The sequence below is a fragment of the Melospiza melodia genome, chromosome 3, assembly GCF_035770615.1.
Source record: "Melospiza melodia melodia isolate bMelMel2 chromosome 3, bMelMel2.pri, whole genome shotgun sequence".
NCBI classification, from domain to species: Eukaryota; Metazoa; Chordata; class Aves; order Passeriformes; family Passerellidae; genus Melospiza; species Melospiza melodia.
The window spans coordinates 112,250,099-112,276,767 of record NC_086196.1 but is presented as its reverse complement, the minus strand read 5'-3'; the positions used below and the strand labels follow the sequence as shown (position 1 = coordinate 112,276,767).

Below are 26,669 nucleotides of genomic sequence, written 5' to 3'. Positions count from 1 at the left end.
TCACCCGGGCATGGTTTATCGCTCCGGCTGCACAGCCATCGTTTGACACGTCTCAGGTGCCATCCTGGCCATGGCAGCGGCCCTGCTGGCTGCCCGGGTGTGCATCTCCGTCCGTGTGTCTGTCCGGGGAGACAGACACGGATGCTGCTCCTCCCTCCCCCTCCCCGGCCTTCATCCCGGCCGCCTATTTTAATAAATAATTACAGGCAGCTAAAGGATTTGTTCATTCCAAAAGGTCTCCCCTTCGCATTTCTCGGAGGTTCAGCTCAAGGAGACACCATGATAATAAGGCTGACTCGGGATCCCTACTCCACAATGTCATTATGAGCTACCATTTAAAATGGAAAAAAAAAAAAAAAGTCTGTATATTATACCTAAAAGCATTACAAGGTTAGTGTCTCAGCTTGGGGAATATTTAATGCTGCTGGGAAAGCAGCACTGCTGCTCTGAGGAGGAGGAAAAGGGTGAAAAAAATACACAACGAGAGAAAAACCCTTTCTGAAACACAAGCCTAGAAAAAAGATGTTGGGAGCGAGCACGGAGATCATTTGCATTTCCAATGACTAGGACTAATCCTCTGCTACCACATTTATATTTTCTTATTACTTTTCCTAATTGTCTTTTTTTTTTTTTTTTTTTTTTTTTTTTTGCTTGCAGCTTTTCCTCCCGTCTCTGTTCCCATCTTCCGTTATTGTCTGGCTCGGGCTGGATCACCCAGAGCTGCTGCTTGCTGCTGGCCCCTCCACACTGCCCAGGCCCCACAGCTGGGAAAACCTGGGTGCCTCACACACACACAGAGCCTGGGTGATGCTCCAAGGAGCTTGGCTCTGTTAGGGTTTGCTAAGAAACATTTCTGGGGGCAAGGAAGGGTTTTTGTCTGGTGCCCGGGGCATGGCGCAGGCAGAGAGCAGCCCCAGCAGTGTCCCACCCTGGCATGGGCACCTCAGGAACGAACCAAGCCCTGTCACCCCCCAAAAGCCACCTTGGGCTGGCAGGGAGTGGAGAACAGACCAGCCTGAACCCCTCAGCAGAGAGACAGCACCCACTCAGGGGGCTGTTCCCAAAATCCTGGGCTCCCTGGGCAAGGAGTGTGGTGTAATCCCCAAACCCTGCTCCAGAGGCTCTCAAATCCAAGCACTGCCTGAAAGTGGGGCTGTGCCTCACCCCCAGCTCACAGCCTCTGTCTCTGCTGAGGAAATTACACAACCAAATGCCTGCTCGAGACCAGCCACTAAACCGCTCCCACAGTGTTATCCTAAAATTTGCTAATAGTGGCTCTTTCACATAAATTAAGTGATAATGAAAAAAAGCCTCCCTTTGAATTTTATATATATTTCAGCAGAGAATAATGTTTTATTTAAAATAGTTACAGCGTGCCTTTTGATTTGGAGTTTAAAGTAAATAATATTTGTACATCTAAAACATACTCAAGACAAATGAAAAGCCTCTAGATGCTTTTGTATGAGATGCTGAAGAGCTCTACAAACTTAAAAGCACAACCTCAATTAAGCCCATCTTCATCTGGAAAAAAAATTAGCAACTGAAAGCTGAATATATTAGATAATGCACACTTGCAGGAGAGCATTCTCTTAGCAAAAAATTCTTGATAACCAACCTAAAGCTGGCCTTCGAGTTGCTCGATGCTAATTTTGTTTGAAACTGTTTAACTAACTCTGAATAGATATCCATATTCAACAAAGACATAATTAATGGCAACCTTTTCTTCTGCTTAGAAGACATCATAACAAGCAGAAAAGTACAAAAAGATTTTTATAGTAACTAATTTAAGGACAAAGGGTTGACCTCTAGCATTTCATTAAATAAATGGAGCGAATGAAAGAAGAGTGACAGTATTCATCCTTGTTCAATTCAAGCAGCCAATTTCAAAATGCAAATCATAATCTGCAGATGTTGGAGCCTGATATATTTTTTTTAAATATCATTTGTTCAATTTAAGAACATCAGACATTTGAATTTTAAATAAAATAAAAAAAAACACCAAAAAAACCCAAACCAAAGCAATTCCCAGCTCCAGGTTTAGGCGCAGCATGACTGCACGCTCGGAGCTGGGGTCTGCTGCCGGGGCTCTCCTCCCTCCCCACCTCCCCAGCCATTCATTTTAGACATTATTCTCAAAACCTTTTAATGGAGAAGTTCTGCTAAGCTGCACATTATTCCTGATTAGCACAGCTGGCCGCTGCTGCTGCCTCTGCAGCCCGGGGATGGCCGAGAGCAGCTCCGCGCGCAGCCCGGCCAGCGGCTCCAGCCTCCCTCCCTCCATCCCCACGTGTGGGCACCCAGCGACCCAGGGGGATGGATCCTCCCTGCATGCGCTCCCATGGCACAGGGACAAGTGTCCTGGCTCTGGTCCCCATGGGTGGCAGAGCTCCAGGAGGTGACCAGCGCACAGGTGGGGACAACAAGGGGCGGTGCGCTGACTCTGAATTTGGGAACACAACCCCAAACCTCCAGAGCTGGGTGTTCTCCCAAATGCCAAGGTGGGAAAGGAGGAGATTTTGGCTGGACCATGGATGATCTGCAGTCCTTTAGGAGGGGAGGGATGAAGTCTCAGTGTCCAGCTGGACACTTGGCACACACCAATTCCACGGGGTTCTGGGGAAGTCAAACATGAGCCAAGGCACAGGGGGAGCCTGGGGGAGCAGCTCCAGGTCACACTGCACTGAGTACAGATCCATGGAGGGCTTCCTTCCTCATTCCCTTCAATCCCCTCATTCCCTTCAATCACCTTTCTCCCCCAAGCTCAGTAGTGACATTAAGGGACACTTTTAATGTGCCCAAGGGGACCAAAGGGTGCGTGGCCATGCCTGACACAACGGCAGCACGAGTTCCTCCCTTCTCCTTTCTACACCAGCTCCCACAGCAGTTTCCAGGTTTGCAGGGATAAAATAGAGCTGTTACTGCTGAGCCTGGACACCTGTGGGGTTTGGTTTCTCCCAAGAAATGGCTTTAGGGTGTTTGGAAGTGTTTTTGGAGAAGCATGAGATTTTAACATTTATTTTGTCCATTGAAACACACAGAAGTTTCTGGCCTTACTGAACTGGGCACAGTGCACCAACACTGACATCTCCTCAGCGAGAGCAATTCCCTTCCTTCCTTAATAAATGGAAAAGATCCCACATTCCCACCAAAGGGCCCCTAGTTACTGCTAAGTTACAGTGAAGCACAACCTCTGCAGAGGCATGTATATTAATTAAATTGCTGCTGATTAGGACCCATCAGAGTGCGCGGAGAGGGACTGAAATAAACACCCAGGAGCACCCTTGGGGATAGGAGAGCAGCAGAGAGGGACTGAAATAAACACCCAGGAGCATCCCTGGGGAAAGGAAAGGAGAGCAAAAGTGCTGTGTTGTGGCCTCACCCCGAGCAGAGCAGAGCCATTTCTGAGGGCAGTTTTGTCCCTTCCCAAAGGCCACGAGCCCATCCTGGCCCCACTGGAGCTGGGCACGGGCAGGAGGAAGGGCAGGGCTTTGCCAGCCCTCCTACACAAACAGACCCTGCAGCTGTCGCAGGGCAAAATAAATGACTTCCGGAGGTTAGGGAGGATAAATGAATCCATTCAGGCATGAGTGAAGGGGACATTGTTTTCCCCCTCGAAAAAAAAAAAAATCCCTCCCCAACAACCTATATATTAAGGTATCAATGAACAACAAATTCATTCAGTTATGACACAGGAAATCTAAAGCAGAATGGGCTGCAAAACAAACTCGATTTATCTGCGCCACACACGCAAGAGGAAAAAATGCCTCTTGTTGGCTGCTCTGCCAGGGCTAGGGCTCCTCTCGAGGATTCCAGCCACACACAGAGTGTTTTCTGCCACTGCCTTAGCTGTGGGTGCGAACTTCTGAGATTAAGATTGTTCCCTTAGGTTTATCCTCTTCAGGGACAACGTGTGCACAATACGCCTTTGGAACGCATTTAAAGCCAGGCTGCAGATGCACATAATCTCCATCCCCCTGCACCACAAACAGGAGATGTGGAGGTTTAGTTTGTGTTTTTTTTTTTTTTTTTTTTTTCTAAAGGGAGAGGAATTACTCATTCAAAGAGAAACCGAGTTTTCACTGTGGAAACCTTCATTTTTATATTAGAAAAGAAGAGGCAAAAACTAAAAGGCTTGAGCTAGACCTGACTTCTCAAAACAAGGCAGCAGCTCCCTCCTCTCCCAGCTCTCAGCAGCAGCCCTGAGCCCACCCAGGGGACCCCATCTGCTCCACTGCATGTCTGGGCACATGCTGGGCCTGAGGGGACACCCCCAGCCTCCAGAAGGACAGAGGGACAGTGCCCGTCCTACCCTTGGCATTGCCACAGACTCACTTCCCTGAGCCCACTCCCCTTTGCTGTCCAGCACTAAACCCGAAACGTGGCTGAGAAACAAAGCCCATCCTCCTCTTATTTCCAAAACATTTATGCTTAGCTGTTTTCCCCGAGTAACGTTAAAAAAAAAATCTCTTAAAAACAGAGTGCAGCGGGTCAATCCTGCTGTAGAAATGTAGAATTGGTACCCAGCTGCAAGGAGCACTCGGCGTGCAGGGGAATAATCCAAAAGGTTTTAATTAGGCAAAGCAGCAATAAATGAAGGAATATGAGCTTGGATGAGAACACTCAAACGGATAAATAACGGGGAAAGGCGGGATGCGGGAAGGGGAGATCTCGCTCCTGCCAGGGAGCCCCGAAACAAGGCAGGGCACAGACCCGGGGGGCGCATTAATGCCGAGCACATCCCCGATCCCATGGGCAGCGCCAGCAGCCCAGCCCTTCCGTCAGCCGCTGGCTTCCTCCGCGTCCCGGACAGCTGCCCGTCCGTCTGTCCGGCCGCGGCTCCCTCGCTGCCCGGCTCCGGAGGGCTCCCCGACAAAGGCGCGATGCGCCGGGGCTCCCTCCCGGCCGCTCCTTAGCGAAGCAAGTCACGCTGCCGCCACAACTGCTCCTGTGTGCCTGTTTGAACTGTCCCTCCCAATTAGCAGTAATAAGGGACTCTGTAAAGATGAGCAAACACGGCGCATTCATTAGTCCCGGCGGCCCCCGCCCTCGCTGCCGGCAGCGCCGGGAGATCCCCAGGGCACCGCTGCCGAGGATGCCGAGCGCATCCCGCCCGGCCCCAAAGGCAAATTAATGACGAGCCGCTCCGAGAGTTTGCCCGAAATTATTTTATTCTGCCCCAGAATTGATTACTCCCCGCCTGGAAATATGTCCAAATCAATACGCCGAAGCTCAGGACGAAAAAAAAGACATGCTCTAGCCCCATTTATTTATCCACTTTTTTGAGGAATGGCACATAATTTACTGGGTCGGAATTGCTAAGCCTTTCCAGAGCGAGGACTAATGACCGGCTGAAGGGAAGCAATGCCTCCCATCCATCTCCCAGGCGAGCCACGAGTCCCCACACGCTGCTGGTGACGACCTTGGCAGTGGCCAAGACGCCCACGGTGACAGAATGTGCCTGAGGCCATCATCAGGCGGGTGGATATGGGAAGGGAAACATGTGGGTCGAGGCAGCCACCAAAGGAAATGCTTTTAAACCTCCCCACAAGGATGAGTGGTGCCCAGGTGGGGGTCCCTGCACAGCCTGTTCCTGCCTGGCCAGCTGGAACCAGGCTGGAGCAGCCAGTGCCTCAGGGGTGAGCTGAAAGCGATGCTGAACATCCACCACAAACACTGGAATTCTTTGGGCAACACCTGTGGCTGGGCCTCAGCACTGCCCAACAACCACCTGCCCTACCCAGGGCGTGTGGATTCAGCTCCCCAAAGCAAATGGCACGAGGGACACCAGGGGACAAGGACATTTTGCTGAGCCCCAGGCCTGGGGGAGGTGGCAGCAAAGGCTCCCCACTCTCCGGGTGACATGTACCTGCCAGAGTGGCCCAATTGCCAATGCTCTGCATGCTCTGCGGGGCCCTGCATTTTCCAGGGCATTAAACGCTCCTATCCCCCCTGGGAAGCTCGGTGGCAGCTGTCACGCTGCTCACGGGGGGGTGGCTCCTGCTGCTCACCATCAGTGTCACTCGCGAGCTGCTGGCGGGTGAAGGACGAGGTGGCCCCGGTGGCCCCAGGAGCTGCCAGCACCAGCACTGAGGGGCAGCTACAGCAGCACATCTGCATGGACACTCACGGGGCCTCCTGTGCACTGCCACCCACGGAAAGGATGCTCCTGATTGTGTTCCAACAGGAGATCTCAAACCTTTCTGCCTGCTGCGAGCCCTTCAGGCAAACATCTGCATGTAAAACAGAGATGTGAAGCAGCAGAGCACTGCAAAAATCCAAATCCAGGGCTTGCTGGCTTCCCCTTGAGCAAACCCCTTCCTAGCCAGGCTGGTGCAGACATCTCTGAGGGCATGGTGAACCCAGGCCTGGGCAGCCTTGGGCTGGAAGATAATTCCCTTTGGCCCTGTCTCACAGACGAGGCGGGAGAAGGGAACCAAGGAAAGAGCAAAACACAGCGGGGATTGCAGCACACCTTGCTGAGCCCCAGCTCAGAGGCAGGGCAGGGAGAAGAGTGGGTTTGCAGTCAGAGCCCAGCCTGGCACTGCTGATGAGCCCAAGCCCCCCAGCCTGAGCCCTTGGCCAGGGGCTGCAGGGCACAGCCCAGCTCACACCCTGCTTCAGCTGCACTTGGCTCTGCTCACAGGGGATTCTTCTAGACTGAAACACTGCTGCTCCCCCATTCAGAATGGGAACATCTGTGAAAAGGGATCATTCATAATAAACTTGTGAGTGCTGGGTAGGGGAAAAAAAAAAAATACTCGTCCCAACAAACAACACAGCCTTTATTTCTCAGTGCGGCCGCCTGAGCCTGCAGCACCCTGGAGGGTGGGGCAGGGAGGGCTGGGGGGCTCAGCTCGTCCCCCTGCACCCCCAGGCTGCACAGCCCCCCAGGCACAGCCTGGTGCAGCAGGACAGGACAGCAGGGACACACGGCAGGGCCCCCATTCCTTCACTCGCCTCCCTCCCAGCCTAACAGGCACAAATCCCCCCATGTGGCAGCAACACAAACAAGTTTTATTACTCAATAAAATATTTGGAACAAAATAAATGGTTTTGTCAAACACTATATCTCCTCAAATAATAATGATGCACCAGCTCACCGGGAAAAACAAGCGACATTCATATTCTGTGGCAAAGGTTTATTTTGCCTCCCCGAGGAGAGGGGAACGGGCATCTCAATTCGGAATTCAGACACTGTATGGGAATACAGTAACTATAGTTCTCAGAGGGTTTGTGCAAATGCCAGCAAAACAAACCCCAAATCAAATTTATTAGCTGGTGGAGATCTCTAACAATCTTACACAGTGACTGATGAAGCCGTCGGGGAATTCCTTTCAACATTTAGTGATTTAAAGCCCCTACAGAAACTTCATTGTCTGCTCCAAGACAGAAAGAGTTCCTCGGTGCCCAGTGCTGCTCCGACAGCGGCACTGGGGTGGGTGACATTGCCAACGTGTGCTTTCCTTCATCTGGAAACATTTCCAGGAATCCTAACATCCTGTGGAGCACCATAAAGGGAGGAAGCACAAATGAATTAAGAACGGCAGCCTGTGTCCTGAAGGGCCTGTCTGTGGTTCGATGGCAAGGTGGGGACGTTCACTGCTGCCCCAAATGTGCTTCCAGAACCAATCTGGATGTCATTCCCCACATGGATCAGGCACTGGACACCCACAGTCTGCTTGGCAGAGCTGCAGGTTTTGGACACAGCCAGATCCCACCAAGTGCTGGGTGCCAGAACAGGGCTGGCTGCGCCTCAGTGGGTCAGAGCTGCTCTCTGGGAAAGCACCAGGACAGGAAAAGCACCAGGCTCCCACTCCAGGAGGGGCAATGCCCTTCCTGAGGATGCCTGAGGGGAGGAAGGTGAAGGTGAAGCTGAAGGCACAGCTCTGCCCCCAGAGCACCCACACCAGGCCAGCTCCCACAGAACTGCTTTTAAAAGCAAACCCAGAAATGCACAGCTCTAATTGCCAGGTTTTTTGTCATGCACGCTCATCACTGGGTCATTTGCATTTTAGCTGCTAAAATATCAAGGGGATGTTACTTAATCAATCACGGCAGCTCACAAAGTCCTAAGTGAGAGAATATTTTTTGATTGTCTCTGCTTGTATCTAAACATCTCACAAACCCGCCAGCCAGTTCTTCATTTCAATTAGGGCAATGCTGATCGTTAGCTAACTAATAAGGACCAATTTTCTGTCACAACTATTTCCTAATTAAATTCAAAACAGAGATTTCTAACCCAGATGGTCAGCAATGCTACAGATTTGTTTAAATTTGGTATCACAGTAACAAACTACTAATTAGGGTTTGTAAATACGCCAATTCCCTTATGACTTAGTTGTTAGTAATGCATACAACCGGTTTATTAAAGCACTAATTGTGTCTGGCTTTACTTGGGCCTAACACATAATCCACTTATCACATACTGGTACCAACTCATTTTGAAGGGATTATGAATGAAATCATAAATGAGGTCTCGCATCCCTTTCCTGGTATGCTTAATAAAGGTTTGCTGTCATATTTAGATGGCATATTTAGATTTGCTGCCTCTGATGGAGAGCGGCCCCACAGTGATGCTGACTCTCCATCCTCCAAAGGCCGCTTGACAAGAAAAGTTTCTGCCCCAGCTCCATTGGGCAGCAAATTGTCCCAGCAGCCAAGCCACTCCAAAAGAGCTCTGGCATTGCCCAGAGAAAACACTGAATTGTTTATTTCCCACTGAAGTTAAGCTCAGCCCCTCCACAGGGCTGGGGGCTCACAGGACCCTCATCCCTTTGCCTGGAAACCTCACAAATCTGGACCACCTTCCTGTAGAGGGATGGAGGCACCAAACCTCCTGGATTCCCTCCTGCCCTTACAGAGGGACAGCCCCCTGGAAAGGACCCTGTTATTGAAGGAAGGCTTTGTTCCGAAGAGCCCTTTCCCTTTCCTGGTATCCTTAATAAAGGTTTGCTGTCATATTTAGATGGCATATTTAGATTTGCTGCCTCTGATGGAGAGCGGCCCCGCAGTGACGCTGGCGCTCCATCCTCCAAAGCCTGTTTGACACAAAAAGTTTCTGCCCCAGCTCCATTGGGCAGCAAACTGTCCCAGCAACCAGGCTACTCCAAAGGAGCTCTGGCATTGCCCAGAGAAAACACTGAATTGTTTATTTCCCAGTGAAGTCAAGCTCAGCCCCTTCACAGTGTTGAGTCCTCTCAGAATCCTCATCCCTTTGCCTCATGAGCCTGGACCACCTTTCTGTAGAGGGATGGAGGGCACCAAATCCTCCTGGATTTGGAGGATTCCCTCCTGCCCTTGCAGAGGGACAGCCCACTGGAAAGGACCCTATTTTTGAAGGAAGGCTTTGTTCTGAGGAGCCCAAAGGGGTGACACCCCACAGCCGGGGCACTGATGCCCCTCGCCGCAGCGGTTTTATCAAGAGTGCACAAAGTAGGAAATAAATGATAGATAACTGTGAATTGCAAGGTTATGTAAACATGGAGGGGGTTCCAGAAGAATCCTATTAAAGCATAAAAGAAAAGCGTGGATGGTTTATCACATCACTAAGACCCAAGAATGCATTAATAAATAGAAGAATAGATAACGAACCGTGGAGTACAAGGCTAAACTATCTGCTATTGTGAGGATCCTGTGACAGTAGAAACAATGAAGGGGAAGAAAAAAGCTTTGTTGGTCTGCCACCAGAACCTTGTAGTGTATCTTTTATAGCCCATTTTTAATGAATTCACAGCACCTATCAGTTATTCTCTGCCCAAATCCCTCATTTTCCTTCCTCTTGAATGCAAATTCCCATGCTACACTCTGCCTTCACCATGACTTCCCCTGTTAAACTCGGGGGCTCTCTGGGTTTCAATGGCCTTTCAGCCACAACCACAACAGGTTTCTGCTTACATATTTCCAAAGGGTTTTCAGGATGGTAACAAAAGTGGGGCTCAATGCAAAGCAGGAGTACCTCTGAGCCTTGCTGCATCCTTTGCTTCTTCTGTGACAGGAGGGTGAATGCTCAGACAGGTCTGATTCAGCCCAGAGTGATGATGCCTAGACGTGCCTGCAAGGAAAAGAAAAACTCAAACACATGAAAGCTGCTGCTCCCCTTGCTGTTTTCTAGCCCTCTGCAAATAACACGGAGAATTGTTGGAGGGGACTTCATATTAATCCAAGAGATAGTACCCTCTTTGTAGACACTACTGAGACTCACTAACAGTTTATTTTCACTGCTCTGAGGGGGTTTTATCATTAAATAAGGACCTGGGATACATTTACTGTAGATTACTTTTATTTTTACTACAGCATCGTTAGGTACAGAGCACTAAGGAGCCAGGGCTGACTATGACACACACTGCAGTAAAACCCCACTGCCTCCAGCAGAATCCGAAATCCTGATGGACTTCCATGTAAAAAATCCCAAGGAATCTGTGCTGCTGTGCTGGCAGCTTGGTGAGGCACCAACATCTTGCAGAAGCACAGCCTTGATGAGTCTGGCAGGGGCAGAAGAAGGTCTGTGTTAGAGATGGGCACAGCACGATGGATGCCCCAGGTTTCAGAGCTCTTTTGGTGGCAAACCCACCTGCTGCAGGTCCCCAAACTGGGCCTCGTTTGAGGCTCACACTGGGAACTCCTCCTGCCTCCTCACTCTTCACATCCCCAGAGGATGCTGCCAGTAGGCAGGAGAAGCCAGCTGCCTTTCCTCACTCTGAGAAAATGGAATTAAAGAGACCTGACTGAACCCCAAGCAGGGGGCAGAAATCTGGATTTGCCTTTTTCTGGACTGCGCCCACTCGAGATCCCAGCAGCTCTTGATGCCTGTCCCACCAGCACATCTCCGTGAGCTTCCAGTGAGTCCTGCAGGACAGCCACACCACAGGGAGGGTCCCTTGTCCCCAGAGACAGGACAGGGGGACACCTCCCCTCTCCTTTGTGGGTGCCAGAGGTGAGGCACAGGCAGGGAGCAGGATGCCCTCCCTCCCCTCAGCCCAGAGCCTCTGCTCTGACCAGGAGGAGCAGGGAGCAGGCTGCTGCTCTCCCAGGCACACTTCAGGCCAGCGAGGAGTACAGCCGAGTGCTCAACAGGCTCTGGAAATAAGTGGAAGTCAAATAAGTTTGCCACTCTTTGTCCCCCTTTCAATATCTAGCTTTGATCAAAATCCTTGGATACTCAAGTGGTTGTTGACTTAATGTAGTAATGAGACATAGCCTTAAGTGAGGCCATTTCCGTGCCCATTCAGGCTCTCTGAGAGCAAGGGACGCAGGAGGAAAAGCCTCTCCTGGTCTCTGGGAGCTGCAGCAGAGCCCAGAGCAGAGGCAGCAGGAAGGCCTGGTGGCCACAGCTACACGAGGCACGCTTTAACATTTAACTCTTCAACATCCATTTTGTGCAACAGAGCCTCGCTGGCATGGTGCAGGGTGACACCAAGAAATCCACTGAAAATACCTCCTCCAAAAGCTGCAGCAGGTGGCCAGCTCCAGAACACCACTGTCACCATTGCCTCCTCCTGGGGAGCACTGGGGAAGAGGGTGGCACCATCCCAAGGATGTGGACTGGACGATCCTAAAGGGATCATAAAGGGTTCTGCGATTCCCTGGGGCAGGCTATGGACCTGAGCAAGGCGAGCAGGGAGGGAAGAGTCCAGGAGCCCTGAGAAAAGTTAAAAATTCTCCAGGTGACGGGGAGCAGCTCAGCCAATTAGGATTTTAATTCCCCTCGTTATGCACAGCCAGTCAATAAATTCTGCAGCAAGCAGCTGCTCTAATTCTTAAGCCCATTAAGCCCTACATCTGATAGGCGGGCGGGAGGGGCTGCCAAGGGGCACAGACGGTGCTCCTCGAGATATGAAACATTTCCTCTTGTGCATCTGGGTCACCCCAGCCAGCCCCACTCCCAACGGGTATTTTATGGAGGCAGTGAGCAAGAATTTATAGAAATATCCTGCCAGAGACACACACACACACACCACATATGGAGAGAATAAAGAGGTGACTGCATGAGAGGCGGGGAGGGAGCGCTGGTGCTGCGATGGAGCAGGAGAGTGGAGTCTGGGATGGAGCTGCAGGATTTGGGTGTCTGGAAACACAGGGAGATGGTCCCAAAGAGCTGGGCAAGCAGCCAAGAGGGAAGAAAAGCAGGATCAGAGATGCGAGGAGGAAGAAAACTCCTGGAGCAGCATGGCAAGCCCAGAGAGGGCTGGCTGCCTCTGGGGTGGGAGGAGGCCAGGAGCCACAACAACAATTCCTGCAGAGAAGGGGCAGATGGCTGGATCGGAGGTATTCCCCCCACTGCAGAGATGAAAGGCAGCAGAGAAAAGGGAATACACTGGGAGTGGAAAAGCCTTTGGCAGCCAAGACGGTTTTGCTTGTTAATTGGCAACAAGCTAACACATTAATTACAAGCTAACACATTAATTACAAAGTTACTGGATGGTCAGGAAAAACACTGGCAGCGGAGCAATTCGCATTCCTCCGGAGACTGAGCAGAGCCTGCTCTAGGAACACTGCCTCTGCCCACCCACACCCAGGATCTGAGCACCCCAAGGTCCCAGAGCCAGGCAGAACATGAACAGGGATTAAAAACCACCCCACCTTCAGCTGAGATCTTGCTTGTCTCAGATTAGCACGAAAGATTAATTGCAGGACACGTGCAACCGGCCAAAATTTAATTTATTCTCTTTTTATCCCTTAGACACAAATTTGAAAGTAAGCTGCCCACTGCACAGCAGGAAAACACCAGCCCTACAAGGCACTGCTCCCCCTGTCAGCTCCACAGGGCCCTGGATGAGAGAGCAGCCCTTAAGCCTTGATCAAGGCAAGGGGTACAAATGAAAGTTTGCCCTCCACTGATCTCAAATGGAAGAATATTTTGCTTTTCCCTGAACCTCCCAGCAGCTGGAAGGTTGGTGCACTTTGGTTTGGATTCAAAATCTTCTTCCCGGAAGGAGCTTATGGGTTCAAAAGCTCCATTATTAGGAAGAAATTCTTCCCCGTGAGGGTGGTGAGGCAGTGGTGGAGTTTTCCCAGAGAGGCTCCATGTGTTTATTGCAACTCCTGCAAACAGCACTAGTAAGTTTGCTAATAATGGCACAGATCAGTGGCTGCTGCTGGTAAATTAATTAGGAATGGCATCACTGTGCTCTGATTAGTTGCCATCGTTCCACCTTGTAATTTTGTCACCAGCTCACATTTCAAACGCCACTAGAAGCCCACTCGAGCAAGCCCATCCAGAAGGGGGGACCTGCAGTGCTGGGCACATGCTCAGAACTGAGAGAAAATGGCTTGAAAACCTTCAGAGCTTGTCAAGGCCAGTTTATTCAAGGTAATTAATCTGTCATTTTGAGAGCGTTATGTATTTCCTGCACAAGCCAGCTGACAACACGAGGCTGCTGCAGAAGCATCTCGGTGTAGCGGGCCCCAAGGAGCTCAGGGATCAGCCTTTCCCCTCCCAAAGCACAGCTTCAGCTGGAAATCCATGATTACGTGCATTGGCTTCTCTCCCTTGCTTGCTGGGGTTTGAACTCAAGGAATTAAGTGAAAGTTTCAATTCCAAAGCCCACTGAACACTCCAAATCCAAGGAATGCACCTCAAAGGCCTGTGGCTGCAGGGACAGGAGCCAATACTCCAGGTCTAGAACTGCAGCCCTCACCACCTCAGCTGTGGCTGCAACACAGGTGGGGGCACAGAAATCTTTCTGTCACTTTTGAGTTAATAATTTAGTAGGAAATGGGGTTCCTGTGGGTCATTAGCATTAATTATTCTGCAATGCCTTGCCCATGAGGAGAGATTGAGGACACTGTGACACACCCAGTGATGCACTGATGTACCTGCCTGTCCACCTGCAGCAGAGAGAATTTTGAGTGGAACCAGAAGAGCCTTCGGAGGTTTGGGGGAACAGGCAGCAAACCCTGCCAGGGCCGTTCGGATGCTCCATGGTGCAATCCCCGGGTGCTGCCACAGCAAATGGAGATCAAAAGCAACAATAGTCTGCAATCATGGATATCTGCATAATAGTTTTCCTGAAGGATGTTTGTGCAGGTGAGCGAGGAGTAAAGCATTGTTTCATCAAATGGTAATTTCCTTGTATCGCAGAGAATGAATCCCACTCGCTCGCCGGGGTATAATTCAATTAAAGGGGAGAACCCTACGCCAGGCAATGAAATCTATCGGCTTGACTGCCATGCTGCAAATCACACCAAGCAAGAAAATGGCATTTGGTCCTGACATCATGATTTATTTCCTACTCAGTATCTTATAATTCTTACAAGATAAGCCAAGACGAGAAATTACCACGTGCGCGTGGGGGTCACGCCTGATCCTCTTTTATTTTATTTTCCCTTCCCAACTGCAGGACTGGGTGTTTCAGCCTTATCTTTGAAGAGGCCAGTAAAATAAATGGAAATATTTCACAGAGGCCAAGCAACCCATGCTCTGCACCCATGGCTGGGTCAGGCATCTCCAACATCCAGGTACATCCAGCATGGGACCAGAGAGCCCCATGGCTTCTCCTCCCACAGCCCACTCCCCTTTCCTCAGGAGGATAGAGAGGAAGGAATGCTCTGCTCCATGGGGAACTCTCTCCTCTCTCCCTCCACAGGGAGAGTCCCCAGCAGCTTGGGAAGGATGTCAGCTGTCCGGGATGAGGCCCCAGCATGGAGCCCTGCCAAGGGGAGGCTCTCTGCCTGCCTCCCAGCCTAGGGACACTGTCCGTGCCGCAGCTGTGCCCATCCCACCTCGCCTGCCCACATTCTTCTCCCCTCCCTTGGCAGCTGCCTGTAAGGGCACCTCAGCCCATCTCCCTGGCTACCAGCAGGAATGCCCGGGCAGGGGGACGTGCTGTGGGGCTGCTGCCCTCCCCAGTAAGTGTGTCAGGAACCCTTTTCCATGGACAATCTGTGAGTTCATTGTCCACCCAACGCAGCTCGGCTCTTGGGCTGCCCATGTCACAGCCGCCCTTTGCACGGCACTGGGGGGAAGCTGTGGGCAGCATCACCAGACACACTTGGCTTCCTTCAGAGAGACTTTTTTAGCTATTTGACCCTCCTCCTCCTTATTTGCTTTCAGGATCTTAAAATCTTCCCCCTCCAACCATCTTTTCCTCTCCTTGCCCACACTTCAAATTCCTGAGCACAGGTAAACAGACATTCATTCCAGCCTGTCAGCAGGCAAGGAAAGCTAATTAAAGCATTGGTAGCACTGCTGGATGGCATTGCAATCCTCTGCAACTGGATCAGAAAGCTGTCTGGCCAAAAATAAGCAATATTTGAATTTATTGTATTTTTATTGTATGCAGTTTACCCCTTTAGCACCACTCCCCACAACATCTCTATCACAAAAATGTCCCCGCTCCATGGAAGTCTCTTCTCCCAGACCTTCCTGAAGGGCTGTGTGTCCACACAAACCTGACCTCCCGGTGAAGGCTGTTTTCTCCCAAGTGCCCCAAAAACTGTGCAAAGAATGGGGGTGAACAGGCAGGCTGGGGAAGCTGCAGCAGAGGACAACCCACCCCAGTGTGAGTCAGAGGAACAGATGGGTGACAGTCACCTTGTGCTTTGCACTTCATCTGTTACCTGCCCGTGCTTTTCCCTCTGGGAGACGTGGCTGCACCGAGTCACTCCAAGTTCCACTCCTGAACCAAAAGTTAATCTGAGTTTGAGAACAAAAGCAGTGCTGTTTGTCCTTGCACACCAAGGACTATGACTATTGAAAGGGTTCCTCACTACAGGCTTGTCACCGTCTCTGCTTTAATTTCCTCCTCTCCTCTGCTCCTTGCCTCCCTCCCGTCACTCCCGCTGCTCCAGAATTCTTGGCCAGGCCAGTGGGATGCTCTGGGTGAGCCCACGGCCCCCTCAGCTCCCTAACAAGATCATCACCTCCTGCCAGAGAAGAAACTCCCACCAAAAATCATTCTGATATCCAAACCCCGTTACGAACTGCTCTTTGACACAAACGGCCCCGGCAGCCCCAGCAGTTCCAAGCGCTGCTGCGGGTCAGACGCCAAACACCTTTCCGGAACCCAGGTTTCCCTTTCCACAGAATTTATTGTGCTCATCTGCCGACAGAATGAGGCAAAACCTGCAAACAGCCATTTTTAAGACACCCAGAGCATTTCAGGAGCCGGGGCAGCGATGTCACACACATTAACAGCTGGTGACAGCCCAGCGCTGTCACATTAGTCAGCGCTGCAGCAGACAAGCATTATTTGCCCATCAGCCTTGAAAGCTATCGCCACGACCTGGGAAAGAGACAGAGACAGGGAACACATGGCTTGGATGGAGTCACACAGAGCATCGTTATCGAAGTGAAAAACAGCTCGTTTTCTGAAGCTGTTGGCGGCGGAATTCTAGGTTATCCAGGTTATCTCCCGGCCCGCACAAGGAAATCTTGGTGCAGCCATTATCTGAGAGCAAACTGGTTCTGTAGTTTGCAAAATTAATAATATTTAGCCCGCTAGTTTCCGTAGTAACCAGCCTGCCATCCCTCCCTGCCTGCCCGTGGCAAGGTCTCTGAAGCATTTCACATAGTACTTATCCATTTTCTTGCTCTCACCTCGCTCTCACCTTTACTTTCAGCGCAGAACGCAACACAATCCACCGCCACTAAAGACTAGGCTGAGAGTCAGATTAAAATTATCCCTGTTTGCCCTGACCTCTTTTCTCTGCAGGTGAGAGTGTCCCCATTCAGCAGCTAAATGAAGCAGAAATGATGGAGTGTTTGTTTTCCCTGACTTTTCCTCAGCTTGCCAGTAAATTTACAGCCACGAATATGAAGTGTTAATTTAATGTTCCCACTGAGCATCTCATTGTCAACAAAGGCTTCAAACCCTACGAGAGGAAAAGGTTAGCTCATGCAGAAAATGACCCTTATGGCTTGATTGCCTTCTGGTCCAGACTCGCTGCGAGCAGAAAGCGGAGGGCTTTGACTCGCAGCTTAATGCATTTGATGGCGATAAATGGGAGCTCTCTGCTCGGCGCGGGGACGGAATCACCTGTAATGCTCACTTATTTGTCCGCACACACAATCTCCGCAGCCCCAAAGGGAAGTGCCCTCCTCGTTGGGCCCCCCCATCCCCTCCTTCCCCCCCCAAACTAATTTGACAGAACCGAAAAGTTAAACCCTTCATTATCCCCCCCCAACTTCAGCGGAAGGGGCTTGCTGGCTGCAGATTACAACAGGACAAATTAGCGGTGGCGTGAAGCATGAAATTGCTTTCTTCGCTTGGGTTTCAAAACTTTAAGGCCTCGTCTCTGGTGACGTGCAGGGAAAAAAAAAAAGTTCTTCCAGGGAGGATAAAGAATGAAAGAAGGAAGAAAGGAAAGGAATGGAAAGGAAAGGAAAGGAAAGGAAAGGAAAGGAAAGGAAAGGAAAGGAAAGGAAAGGAAAGGAAAGGAAAGGAAAGGAAAGGAAAGGAAAGGAAAGGAAAGGAAAGGAAAGGAAAGGAAAGGAAAGGAAAGGAAAGGAAAGGAAAGGAAATGGAAAGGAAATGGAAATGGGAAATGGGAAAGGAAAAAGGGAAGGGAAGGAAAGGAAAGTTACTTTGCCTGGAAAAAGGAGCTTAATACCCACTGTAAGTAACATTTACAGAACTAACTTGTAAACCAGTTGGAGCACAGGCAAGAGCCGCCACAATGTTTGTGCTACACTAACCCTGCTTGGGATCTTTAGGAGAAAAAAGAAAACCTTATGGTGGTGTGGAACAGGATACAACAATTCAAAATAGACTCAAATAGCAGAATTTATTTTCCTTACAGCTAAAACTAAATCTGAAAGCAAGACAGAGATTATGACACATGCTAATGCACACATGGTGGGACTATTCACTGGGAAATCAAGCAAAACCCTCTATTAGCAGCCAAAATGTAAAAAAAAAATAAACATCCCAACCCTACCCAGAAGCTATTGACTCAAAACCCACAAAAATGCCTTTTCACAAGCTTTTCTGAAAGCCCAGTACCAGAGAGGATTAATTTGGGTGAAACCCAAATGCACTGCTGGCATCTGAACTTCCAAAGCCTGTCTGGAGTAAGAGGTATAGGTAGAAGAAAATGTCACCACCTGGCCCAGCAGTTTGCAGCCCATGTCTCAGGGCTTCCCAAGGCAGACAGGGATTTCAGAGGTCACAGCTGAAGCGCTGGCATTTCATCAAGGACCTAAATTACACAAACGAGTCTCTAACTCATCCTGCTGGATGTGCACCTGCTGGGAGGCAGCCCCTCGCATCCCACATGAACACACCACTGAAATCCCAGCCCCAGGAAATCCAGGGGAAGCCAATGGGGCTCACAGGGTCATGGAAGCATTCATGAACGCAAGAATTCAATTCCACAAGTGCCATTTGAACAGAATTTCCTTCAGCAAGGAGCAGGCACAGGTCTGGCATGTCCCTGAGAGGAGCAGGAGTGTTTGCAGACACACAGCTGCTCCCAGGCCCCGATCTTTTATTCAGTGTGTGCCCAGCCACGCCAGGCTGGAGCTGCACGGGCTGCTCCCAGCCACGCCGCCTTTGGGAGCCATTTGCCGGTCACATTGTCAGTTAACAGGAGTCATTTTGAAAGCAGCAATTCAGTCTCTACACTCCTTTCCTAACAGCATTTTCAGCCTGCAATTTGGATGATAGGAAAATTACAACCCTGCTGCACTATATTATGTGATATAAATGTTATTGCAATTAAGCCGATGAGGAGAAACCCCAGAAAACAAAGATGTGTCGTCGCTGCTTTCTCCGCGTTCTCTCCCCAGAAGCCGACCAGTTATGGAAGGGCAGTGCAGGGGAAGAAGTGTTTCCATGAGCTGGAGGGGCTGCAGGAGCATGGGAGCAGCACAAAGCGCCGGGGACATGCTGGGATTTCAGCCAACAAGTGATTTCCCTATGGCACACACGAGGGAGAACTGCTCTGAGGAACAAGGAATGGCCAAAAGCAGTCCAGGCATCATTCTGGTGATGGAATAGGACACATCAGGGCACTCTGGAGGGGATTTCCCACCAATTACACCAGAAATTTTCATTCCTCATCTCCTCAGCACCCACCCAAAGATTCCTTCTCCCAGCTCAAGCTCCAGAGGCCTCTGGAGCATTTTGATGTAACTGGAGGACATCAGCCAGGTAGCACAGCTTCACCTCCCTGTGCAGAGCAGGAAAATGGCATTACAGGATACCTGTGCTGTGGGTGAGCCAGCCCCAGAGTCACCTACAGGCAGTGCCTGCGGACAAAGCCTGTCCCAGACACCAGCCAGCTCTGCAAAAACCTGGCACCTTCTCCCCAAAGCCTCAGCTGGGCGCTGAGCAAATGTTTACTGACAGGAGCAGCAGCCACAGTAAATGACTTTGATTTCACTGTTTCTGAAGAGGGGAAAAAAAATAAAGCAAAAAAGGAGTCCTAGCACTCATCATTTACTCCAAGGTGCTGTAACCAGGTAGAAACTTGTCTTTTATATGCTGAACTGTGTCCATGAAAACACATTATCTTTAAGTGGGCACTGGAGGAACCACACTCAACATTGACTTCTTCATGCCATCGCTAACACTGGATACTTCAATCATTTGAAGGTTTAAGTGGAGATTAGCAGAGACCTCACCTGCATCTCTCTCTGGCAGTTCAGCATGTTTTGGGCATGCTCTGCAGCAGCAAAGCCCCTGGAAGGCAAAGCCCTGCAATCTGCAGAACAAGGTCTCTGTCACAAAATCAGAGCCTGGAGAGGCATGTGCCAGATCCCACTGCTCAGGCAGCTCCCAAAGGGTGCCCAGCTCTTCCCAGGCCTGGCCAGCGCCTCAGCAGAAATCCTGTTTCCTCAGCAGTGGACAAGCTCAAATGCTTTAAGAAATATCCCAAGCAACTCTGCCATGCAAGAAGCCTGAGAAGCAAGACAGTTATTTCTTCCTTTTTATTCTTTTTTTTGGGCTGCCAGGCCTGGACACTGGAGGACTCCAGAAACTGGCAATGGCATGTGGCTTCTTTGAACATGAGGAAGCTGTGGAAAGCACTGGTTCCCATTATTTTGGGTGGAAGATCCCCAGTCCTCCAGCAGACGGAGCAGCCCCTTGCTGGCAGGGAAGCTGGGGTGCCCGGAGCAGGGCACGGGGCTCAAGCCCTGAAAGCTGGATGCTCCCCAGCCCTGTGGAAACCCTCCTGGTCCTGCCCCTGCCCTGGCAGCGAGGGGACTGGCAGCCACACGTCCCTAATGGCTGGCTGGGATGTGCTGCCACGTCCGGCTGATTAGCTGCGGGTGATCCGAAATGTCAGACCATTATGTGCGACAGCCAGCGCCACCGGCGCACAACGCCCTCCTAATCATGGCCTTGCTGGCTGTAAGTGGGAAAGGTGATGCTTAAAACACAGAGAGGAAATCAGCCTGAATTACTGAAACAAACCAGCGAAGCCCTTTGTTCCCATCAGCCTTTCCTAGGCTGGCGGAGGGCTCGTGTCCTCGCAAGGCGATTTGCAATATTCTAACTAAGATTAAGGGCATGAAAAGCCTCCTGTCCCAGCCCTGCACCCAGGTACCTGCACACCTGCCCTGCTGTGGGTCCATAACTCTGCTCTGTGAGCACTCCCATCCCCATCCAGGGGTGGGAGCATCTGGGAGGAAAATCCTGCTGAGGGCAAAGGAGCACAAAGCTCCTCACAGCACCCGCAGCCTATGGAATAAACACCCCCTGGTGCAGGGCAGGACAGGGGCAATCAGCTCCTCCTCACATCATTTGCTTCCAAACACAGCTCCTGTCCACGTGTGCTCTTGCCCCGGCACTCTGGAACAGGCAGCCTGAAAACACTCCTGGCCAAAACCAGACCCAAATGATGCTGCATTCAGCTACGGTCATGCTTGATACTTCTTATGATTTCTTGGGAAAATGTTGATTTGAAACATTTCTATACTCCACGCCAGTGCCACAGCAGGGAATAATCGCCCCATTTCAAGCTCAGAGCAAGGCTCAGATATAGGGAAAAATTAAACAAGGATAAGAGCAAGAAACCGTTAAATGTCAAAAATATTTTACTGCCAGTTCAACAACAAAGTCTGGAGGAGATAAGTTTGTGTGTGTACTAATGTTATATAAAAAAGTGATTATTCAGCCCTGGGAACAGAGCTATTGATTCCAGTAACAAAGGGCACTATATACACTACAGTGGGTTTGCTCTTTTTAGCCTGGGAAAATTGATTTTCTTCAACTTTCCCTTGAACCTGCAGTAGGGTTTAATCTGAACCTAAAGGAGCCTTTTAAGAACTCCCATAAATTAAAATTATATCTCTTCATTTGGCACATTTTGGGTTCCTGCTGTTCCAGCAGAACCACGGGAAGCGCTGGAGAAAGAGGTGGGAGGAAGTGATAAGGGCAATTTGTGACATCTTCCCTGCACACGTTTGTTTCCACACATTAGAAATAACAGGTAAACATTGAGATGTTTGTTTCCATACATTAGGAACAACATGCAAACATTGAAAGTGACCATGGGTGAAGGTGTGACCCCCTCATATCCAATTCTGTGATCATGGGTGAAGGTGTGACCCCTCACACCCCATCTCTGTGACCATGGGTGAAGGTGTGACCCCTCACACCCCATCTCTGTGTCACTGGATGAAGCTGTGACCCCTCACACCCCATCTCTGTGACCCTAATTGAAGGTGTGACCCCTCACATACCCCATCTCCATGACCATGGGTGAAGGTGTGACCCCTCACACACCCCATCTCTGTGTCACTGGATCCATGGAGATGTGACCCCTCCCAGAGCCCCTCTCTGTGTCCCTGGGCCCCATGGAGGTGTCCCCCTGCCAGGTCACACCATGCCCAGCCCCACACCCGTGGTGTGCCCTGTTTACAGCTCCCGCACACCGTCTCCTTTGTGGCCCCGCTGAAAACCCGCAGTGTGCAGCACACCACTGTACATTTACGCTCTTGTTTCCCCCCCAGTGAGGCAGTAAATGACCTTTTATTCAAACAACAATTCCTAAAACAAAACCAAAAGCCAGCCCCTGGTCAGATGTGCGCGCGGCGAGGCAGGGTTTGTTATTTAAGCGGCAGCCAGACTGTGTGCTATGCAAACAAACCCCACGCTCTGTTCTCCCAACCTCCTGCTGACTTTGCAACTAATTTTGTTAGCGAGGAGAACACACTGAGCCTGACATCAATGCAGCAAAGAGCCCCGAGACATTTGTTCATAACTTTGTAACAAACATTGATCAATCGATTTTTTGCCCGCGTGGGGAGGGAAAAGCCCACAAACAAAACAAAACGCATATGGGGAGATTTTTTTTTTAATGGCACAAAGGGCAATTAGGAACCCAACCTTCCAGTGAAATGAGATTCCTTACAGTCGTCTGTGCTTTTAAGTCTTCCCCTTATGCTCAATGGAAGCAAAATCTACTGCCAAGCCTACAAAGGAGGAAAAAAAATCAGCTGCAACCAAGAGATGGTCGGTGGGCCTGGTGCAGCATTTCTGAACGCTACAGAACAAAGACAGGTGAAGGCTCCTGACAAAGTGAAGGGCACCCCATCCCACGTGCACAGCCTTTAGCACCGTGTATCAGATCAATGCAGAACCAGCAAAACACAGAAAGCACTAATTAGCCATCCAAAATAACTGAGTGCTGTGCAAACAGCGCAACATGAGCGTGTTTATCCGAGCCCACTCCTCCAGCTGTGCCCCTCAGCAGCACAGAGGGACCCTGGAGGGGGCTCCTCACCTGGCCAGGCAGGACAGGTGGCACAGGATCCATGGAGGCACAGCTGATCCAGCCTGCATTCCCCGTGGTGTCTGGAACAAGCTGCTCCCCAAGCAGCCTCCCAGCCACTGGCACTGTGGCTCGGCTCAAAGGGAGCTCCCGGACACGTGTGATCACAGACTTAGGCAAAACTTGATCTGAGCATGTTTCAGCCAAGCCTCAGCCCTCAGCTTGGACATTTCATCACCCTAGGCAGGTGCCCGGGATCCTGCCTGCCCTTTTCCCAAAGTGTTCCTCAGCACTATGGGGTCAGAAGGCTCCTACCCCTCTCCTACACAGCCCTGGGATGTTACAAAGACACAAACCCACCTGGAATGGGAACTCCCACAGGAGGGACGCTGAGCCTGGAAAACCAAACAGCTCGGACACTGCAGGACCCAGAGAAAACACCCCCTGCATGCAAGAGCCCAGGGCTGCCTTACACAGCTCCAGGGAAAACAGCATTTTGATTTCAGATACAACAGCAGCCAGTGGAGAAGAAAGATGAAGCAACACTCCCAAAGTTTACTGTTGCAGCCTAACTAACAGCTCACAATAATACTTCCTTGGCAAGCAGCTGTGACCTTATTTTTCCTTCGGAAACAGCCCTGAGGTTTCACTGACACAGACATCACCTGCTCATTAGCAGGTCCCTGAGCAGGGAAATGCCACGGGGTGATTCCAGCACTGCCAGGCTGCTTCCCGGGGAAGGAAGGTGGCTGCCCAGACTGTGTCCCTCCTACGGCCGGTGACATTTAGCAGTCCCTGGGAGCTGCTGAGCCACAGAGCCCCTGGCTGTCAATCTCCTGCTCTGCATCCCTGGGGGCTGTAAGAGCCCATGACAGCAGCATCCCCTCCCAGCCCTGCCCCTCTGGTTCCTCACAAAACACTGAGATCCTCTGCTCCAAGTCCATCCCTACAGCCACTCTGCCTGGAGCTGCCCGAGAGCAGGTGGTGCCACTGGGCAGGGAGAGCAGGATTTTAAAGCTACCCCTGATAAAATGAGCTCTCCTAATAGTTCTGAGCGCTTCTACACTTATAGATCCTTACAATTTTTTATAAAACAGCACAGCCTAAAAGATTTCTGGTGGTGGCTGACAAGAGAAAACAGGAATGTTTTCCACAGATTGACCAGATGAGCACTTGGGTCTTGCTGTGCTTGCAGGCTCAGGGGCTCAGCCCCAGTGAAGCAGCCTCTCTCTCGGGACTTCTGCTGCTCAGAGTGACCCCGAGATGCCTTAGAAAGTCTCTTTTCCCAGCCTGGCACTCGAAGAAGGAGTCAGAACTCTTCAGTTCTCGGTCTCAAGGTTTTTTATTGTTTCTTATCTATAAAATTATTTCTTCTGGCCTGCCGAGGTCCATTCAGCAGGTCAGACAGAGGCACACTGACCACCTTGGGGTGGTGTTATCTTTTTATACTAATAACTACATGTACTTTATTTACAATAACTTCTCAATACCTATCACCTATGTTAGACAGTGAGCTTCTACCTCAAACCAATCCAAAAGTGCCAGCATCACAGCAGAAGACGGAGGCCAAGAAGAAGAAGAAAGGCTGGACATGCCCAGATTCCTCCATCTTACCTCCTGAATCCCCATTCTAAAAACCCCCAAAAAATCTATTTTTCACCCCGTGACAAACTATTATTCCATTTAGACTTTAGTGGCTTGCAGATCCTCATGTAAGGTTAGTAAATTTTTCCATGGGTCATAATCAAAGTCACAGATGTCTTGGGCTCTGTGCCAAGGTCTCTGAGCCCCCTGGCAGGGGGTTGTCCTGAATTCCAACACCTCTCCCCAGAGGCTGCTGTGGATTGCCCAGTCAGGGGAGCACAGAGCACCACCATCCATGCTGGCTGAGGGTTTGGGAGCCCTGTCCCCTGCGTGCCCTGCTCGGGACAGAGGTGGCACAGGGACAGACATCAGCCCAGCCGGCGCTGCGGCCGCACAAGCTGCGCTCTGCCCTGCCGCTATTTACTCACAGCTACAGATGTTGACAAAACAAAGAGCTACAGACAGACAGAACAGCAGCAGTGTTGGGGTGCAGACACTGCAGGCTCTATTCTTCAGGGAAGCGCCTCTGGCTTCCCCACTCAGCCCTGTGATTCCTTTGGGAATCATCTGGGCTGGTGAAGCTCGCTTTCCTGTCGTGGGACAAAGCTGGTGGGAGAGAACATCAGCCTTGCTGTTTGTCCCTGTGCTGAACAGAGCCCTTATCAACCCGCAGAAAAAACCAATTGTTTCAAATCAAGGGGCTGGAAGCTTGGGGATGGACTGGCAGCGTGCAGCTTCTGCTCGTCCCTCTGAGGAGCCACACAGGGAAAATCCTGGCTTTGCACTCCAGAGAGCCAAAATTAAAGGGATGACTTGTTCCACAGGGAAAAAAAACCCTCACAAGGTGCTGTGTCCCTAAATACTTTTTGGGACACACCACCTTGCATTTGAAAGCCACTTAAATACACAAAAAACCATTCAAACAGCAAAATGAAAAAATTTTGAAAAACACAAGAGAGTGGCCAGAGGGGCAGAAGGTGGCAGAGCTGGGTGTGGGAGATGTGCGAGGGAGCCTGTGCAGCACTGCCCAAACTCTGCACAGACTGTGCTCAGTCCTGCTCTCCTCCTGGCCAAGCTGTGCTGGGATGTCCTGAGAGCCCTGTGCTGCCAGTGACAGTGACACAGGCACTGACCCCCACTCTGAGTCCATCTGGGAGAGCCAGAGTCCCACACCAAGCCCTGCTGTGCTCACGGGCTGGCTGTGGGGACATGGCGCGTGAGGGGACGCGGCCTGCGAGGCCTCGGATGCCTCAAGCACCCTGCAAGCTGGGGAAGGGATTCAAGTTTTTAAACAGTTGCTTTTTTTAAGCTTCTGGTGTGAAGCAAAGTTCAGATCCTTCACAACTGGTAGGGAAAGATATTATTGCCTGGAACCATGCCCAGAAAAACTCAAAGCTGAGCTTCCTCCTGCCTGTGCTGGCTGCCAGCTCCCAGCGCTCCACCATGATGCCATCTGGTGCCCACAGGCAGAACAGCCAGAGAGCTTCTCCTGGGCAGATCTGGGAGATGTTCAGGGGGGAATCAAAAGTGCCCAGGCAATAACTCACAGCATTTGTTCTGCTGGAAGATTAACACCGCCCTTGCACTGCAGCAGTGTGTCTGAATGGCTCAGGCTGGGCTGCAAGGAGAACATGGGGTAATAGTCACTCCCAATTTTGAACATGGGGTAATAGTTACTCCAAATTTTGCTGTTGTCTCCCCTGGATGGGGATTTGCAGTGCTGCACTGCAGACATCCATCCCTGCTGCTGGAGAGCTGCCCTGGCACAGCATGCAGCCCCAGAGCAGCCGCCCACCCCACAGCCACACACCAGCGGTCCTGAAGGGGCTGTGAAGAGCCCTTCTGAAGAGCAAATAAATGAGTTGACTTCATAAAGAAAAGCAGGGAGCCAAGTATCCTCCTTCCCTCAGAGAAATGAGACTGATTATGAGGTAGGTGGGCTTTGGAGGGCCTGAGAGCAGCAGCTTTGTGCTGTAGCCGGTGGCCAGCAGACCCTGTCCCAGGACAGTGCCACAGACAGGACCGCTGCTCTGACTGGCCCTGTCACCCTCCAGGGTCCCCTCAGCACCTCACAGGTCCCTTCCCTGTACTGGGTGTTGCAGCAGGCACAGCTGAGGACATGTCAGTCCTGAGAGAACCCAGAATTCCCTTAAGTTTAGCCCATTTTGCCATCTCCAAAGCAACACAACAGGAAATAAACTCTGCACCCTTTTGGAGATCTTGCAGGATGCTGTTTCCCAGCATCCCTGGGGATCATCAAGATCTTGATTTACACTGGATCTGCCACTTGATTTACAATGGATAAAACCAGTTTGTCCCCATGACCAGTGCACTATTGCTTGGACAGCACACTGGTAGGTCCTGCTGTACCCCAGAAATGCACTCCTTCCTTCACCACGCTCTGCAAACATTCCCCACCACTGGCC

At 50.8% G+C, this 26,669-nt stretch overlaps 1 long non-coding RNA gene across 5 annotated transcripts in view; it reads right to left on the bottom strand.

Moving 5' to 3' along the window:
- LOC134416259 (uncharacterized) overlaps positions 1 to 26,669 on the bottom strand; it is a 65,872-nt gene that overhangs the window by 27,297 nt on the left and 11,906 nt on the right. For all 5 annotated transcript variants that reach the window (XR_010027209.1, XR_010027211.1, XR_010027214.1 and 2 more), the window contains one exon: positions 9,956 to 10,051. This is a non-coding gene — a long non-coding RNA (uncharacterized LOC134416259). The remainder of the gene's footprint in view (positions 1 to 9,955; positions 10,052 to 26,669) is intronic.